A 5,122-nucleotide genomic window follows, 5' to 3' on the forward strand; every position below is an offset into this window, starting at 1 on the left:
AATGACCTTTTTAATTAACATCTTCTGAACATTTCCTTTGGTTTGGTGATGGAAGCAAAGCCAGTGTCACCATTGTTCACGTGGTGAAATGAAAGCGGTGAAAAAATGGGGGGAAAAGGGGATAATGCGGGTTGCTAAATGCTAATTAGCTTCTGGGATTGCAAAGCCATTTATTTTGCCCTCCTCTTTGCAAATACTACTAAGGTACAGGCACTCGGCTGGTGTCTCCCCTGCGCCACGGCCTGCTGTGGCGACGCCATTTTGTGCTTCCCCTCTTGTGCAATGAATGGAGCTGGGCCTCCTGCTCGGCTGTCCCCAAGGAAACCCAGTGTTTGGGGGTGTGAAAAATGGGGGTTTTGATGTCGGTGGCGCTTTGTCCTCTGGGGTAGGTGCTCGCAGGGCCCTGAGAGTGGTGATGGTGGCCGTGAGGGGGCCGCAGTGATGGCTGCCATGATGAGGGCGCTTCAGTGATGGCGATGATGGCCACCATCGTGATGATCTCCCTCTCCAGAAGGGAACATGTAAAAGCTGATGGGGACTGACTGGAAATACTGGTCTGTCTCCCTTCACCAGTAGGCTTGAGGAACCATTACCGCCTACAAACCAAAGTGTGCCTAGAGTGAGCCACCATAGGATTGATTAATACGCAGGAAGATGCTTATTCCCAATGGAAGAGGAATCTGGGGTTCCCACCAGCGTCATGGTTGGCATAACTGAGTGGTACAGCCATGGTGGCAGGAGATTCGAGGAGTGAGGAAGAGGCTTCCTACAAAAACACCCAACTTCACTACTGTGCAACATGTGGAATATTGTCCCTTCAGGTATCTGATATTTAAGACAAGAAGAGATGGAAAGCAGCAAGAGATCCTCTCCGATTAATCAGATAAGAGTGCACGTGTCTGCACGGATCGGATCAACGGTATACGGGAGCGTTGAGTCCCACACTGGCTGAAGCCCCCATCCTCTGAGCCCAGCATCTTGCCCTAGTGAGGGCCATCAGCTCCTTTCTGAGAAACTGTAAGAAAGTCCAGGAGTGACAGGAAAAATGCCCACCATGACAAGCGACTTCTGCTCTCTGATAGCAAGAGACTTCTTGGAGCCCTGGAGCTGGAGATTAGATATCCCTTCCTGAATTCACACTAACATGAGTTGTTCTTTCACCAAAATTCCTTGCAACCCCTTCAAGATGCAAAGAGGCCAACGGGTACCCAGGTGCCAGCCTACCACGATCGAGCTGCAGGGAGAGAGCCCTGCTAGGAGTTCCTCGTGGAGGAAAACCACTCTGGAAAATATTATGGTAGCTGATCTAATGAGTAAAAATAAACTTTAGCTCAAGAGAGGTGTTTCTGGCCCGTGGGCCCCTTAATAGTCACTTTGAAAGCAGCAATTTGCAGCCTCCTTTTGCTGCGCTCTGTCATTTCCATGCACTTGCTCTGTTTTTCCTCTCGCCCTTCTCTGCGAGCGTTGCTCCCTGCATTAGCAGCATTCCTGTGATGCTGAAGACTGGCAGGTTTTCCCCCTCCAGGAGAAATATTTTGTCTCCTCTGCTGCGCTCTCATATTTCTTTGCTGCGTGAAGGAGACGGCGGCGCCTGCTTTATTTCACTTCTTGCAGATGGCTCCGGACGGGCTCCGTGTGCTGGAAGGCATCGTTTTTTTGGAGGACGGCTTCTGTGTCACGTTGCAACGGGCAGAAATCTTGGCACAGAGGCTATGGAGGGTGCAGAGAACTATGTGTGCCTCTTCTCCTGCACGCCTGGCTTGACAGCACTGGCGATGCCTCGTGTCCTGCTTGGGGTGCCCTTTTGCTTTGGATCTCCCTTTGGAAACTGCTTGTTTCCAAAATGCTGGAGGAGCTGGAGGCTCAGGGTCCTGGGGCACATGTTGGTACATCTACCAGCCTGCGCTCGTGCTCTTGCTGAGATGTCCAGGAGGGGAGCAAGGCAGGAGCTGCAGGCACTTTGCAGCACTTCTCCCCATGTTTTATGCTTAGGCCTCCCTGATCTCTGGGAGGCTGAAGGTTAAATTCACTTTGCCTCATTCTCCCTGGACTAAATCTGCTGGAGGCAGAGCCTCAGATCCTACTTTTATCATCGGGCTGTGCTCTGTGGATTTTGCTTTTCTCCGGGTGGTTGGTGCTGTCCATGTACTGCATGTTGGCTGCCCTCTACTTTGCCCCATCTGTTGCTAGGTCTGCACAGAGCCAGCACACGAGCAGGGCAGATCAGAGGAGCTGAGCATCCTACAGACAAGTCAAAAACACTTAAGGAGAATTTTTTTGCCCTTTGACCTCATGGCAGCTGCCTCAGGCCTGCCCTGAAGCACTAGCCATCCAGGACCAGGTTTGCTGGCCTTTGGAGGAGATCAATGCCAAGATCTCATGTCTTGAAGCCAAGTGAGGGCAAAGGAGCAAAAGCGTTGTTTTCCCTGCCTGATGAAGACTTTCTGAGCTCACACTCCTGCTTCAGTGCCATTTTTTAGCCCGAGCTTTTGCAGCTCTTTGCAAGGTGGAGGGCAACCCAGGGAAGCCGGCCGGGCCACCGAGCAGCAAGTTTCTCACTCTAGAAGCAAATTCTATCTTCCCTCAAATCTGCAAGGGTTAACTGAGCGGGGGAATTGATTACCACGGCTATGTAAAATTCCTTATCTCTTGAAATCCATAAAGGACTCACCGTGGATCGATTACGAGATCCCTGGGGCGCGTTCTGCAGGAGACAAGACACGATTATGGTGTCCCTTGGCTAAAGAAATATGAAATCCATGGCGTTCTGCCATGTGGCCTGATGTCCCTTAAGGAAGAGCCGCCGCAGTCCCCTCAAGGGGCCCGGTGCGCCCAGGATGTCTTGGCCCAGTGCTTGGGCTTCACTGACCATGGGGCAGCACCGGGCAGGACTTTTTCCCACCTGCGGTGGAGGAGACCCTGGGCTACCTGGTTTCCTTTCACGGGGTGAGCCCTGTTTTGTGGGGAGGTGGGTGATGGAAGTGGTAAATCTAACCAGTCCTTGAGAGCAGGGCATGGGGGTGTCTCCTGGACACAGTTCAACTGCTGGAAGTTTGGGTTGGTCTGGCAGAATAAGGTATCTACGACTCCCTTTTGACCTTATGTGCTAAAAATCCCAGTAAAAATCGCTAAATACGTTGAAAGCAATGAGACACATCCAGAAGAATAAACTTTGCTTGTATTCAAACAAGTTGATTCTGCTTTTCTTTTCTGAATCTCAGGATCCCTCGCTGTCATGTATGTGCAGAGGCCCACACAACACTTGGAATACTTTAAAGGATGGGAAGGATTTTTTCCTCCTGTTTGCATCCCCACTGCTCATTCCCTGGCACCCATTTCAGAGGCAGTTTTTTTGAGATCCCATTTTGTGCACCTATCCCGGACCATCAGCAATTGTTTCTTATTTTTTTCCACCAAGATTGCATTGGACATTATCAACAGCATTGGATATTATCAACAGCCTAAGTGGAAGCTTTCTATTTTTTTATATGTCCTTCTTTGTGGGCAGAAACATGTAGTGAGCAATCTGTGCACTCAAAACAAGATAATGTGATGATCCAGTGGACCCCCTGCTTGGCTGGAGATTGCTAGATAATATATAGTATTCTGTCGAGATAATAACCAGAAATGGAGTAAGTATTTCTCCCTGCAGCGTTTACATCAAATACTTAAGATAGCCTTTTGTGGACAGAGAAGTCAGAGGGGGTATCATATGATGAGAGAATAGCAAATACATAAAAAGGGGGATAAAGGAGCTACTTATCTAGATGCTTTTTGTTTTTTTGAGTTTGCAAGGCTGGGACTCCTCAGGATGAAAAGGGAAGAAGCAGGTAATGGGAGCTGTAAAATGCAGGCAGCAAAGCTAGTTGCCACATGAGTTAATGAGCTAAATGAAAATTACAACCCTGCCTGCAAATCTCATACTCAAAATGTGTCTTTTTTCTCACTCACCATCAGCAAGTAAGAGAAAATGGGATAAACCATGGTATGGTTTCACCCTAGATCACGCCAAGCCAACCAGCTATCCCCTGATTTCTCCCTGAAAGTCTGTTCTCTTCTGAAAGAAAACTGACTTTCTAGATAGGGAAAATTTAGCGGCTCCGATCTGTCCGACTTCGACAGAGCATCAGACCTTTGTGGCAGGAGACGTTATCGCTGCCGCTGCAGGGAAGGGTGAGCTGAGCTGAGTAAGGACACGGTTATGAAGGGAACGTCGCAAAGGGATGTGCTGGAATTAGGCTGGCTGGGCTGACAGCAGATTGCAGCAGGAGATGCTTAAGGTTCAGTCCTTGAGCCCAACTTGTTACTATGGCCTGGGGGAGGGCTGGAAAAGCAGGGTGACTTAGGCCAGGGGTAATTTAAAACAGGTCAAAATGTCATATTGCATAGAGTGAGCACATATATTTGGGGGACTAATCAGTTTTTCTGCTAAACTAAGGGCTTTGAGTGTGAGTTAGAAGGAAGAGAAAGACCTTGGTGCATCTGTTGGACATAAAATGAGTGTGCAACTTATATGTGATGCTGCTAGGAGAAAGGGAAATATCACCCTAAAGCATAATAAGCAAGACAGAGATGAAGAAATGCTTAAGCATCTTGTGAGCTGCTGGGGAAATCGCTTTGGGAAGGTGCCATACACTTCCAGTCTTTGCTCCAATAAAGATGTGTTTAAATTGCAGCAGGTACAGAGAAGGGTTGCTAGGAAGGGCAGGGGAAAAGGGGTCCTATTTTAGGAGAAGACACAAAAAATAGTGGCTTTGGGGCCTGCTCTGGGAAATTCCTTACAGCCAGCATTACTTTGCAGCCAGGCTGTCCTGCTGGACACGGTAAGGTCAGTAGTGGCTATTAGTAGAATCACCTGATTTTATTTTTTTCAAGCTTATCCCATGCTATTTGTGAAATCCTGAAGCATCTGGAAGTGCCACATCCCTCCTTTCCCCTCGCCAACGCCAATGCTCCTTGGGAAACTGGAGCCGCTGCTCCGGGAGGTGAGGCCGGGATGGTTCATCTCCCTTGGCACAGGTGCCGGACACTTCCCTACAACTATCCAGAAGGAATAACAGGGGATAACAGACCCAGCATGGATTAAACTGCCAGGCAGGGACTGGCCGGAGGATTTACAGGG

The sequence above is a fragment of the Tinamus guttatus genome, unplaced genomic scaffold (assembly GCF_059628265.1).
Source record: "Tinamus guttatus ecotype Peru unplaced genomic scaffold, ASM5962826v1 Tinamus_guttatus_pri_ptg000048l, whole genome shotgun sequence".
Lineage (NCBI taxonomy): Eukaryota > Metazoa > Chordata > Aves > Tinamiformes > Tinamidae > Tinamus > Tinamus guttatus.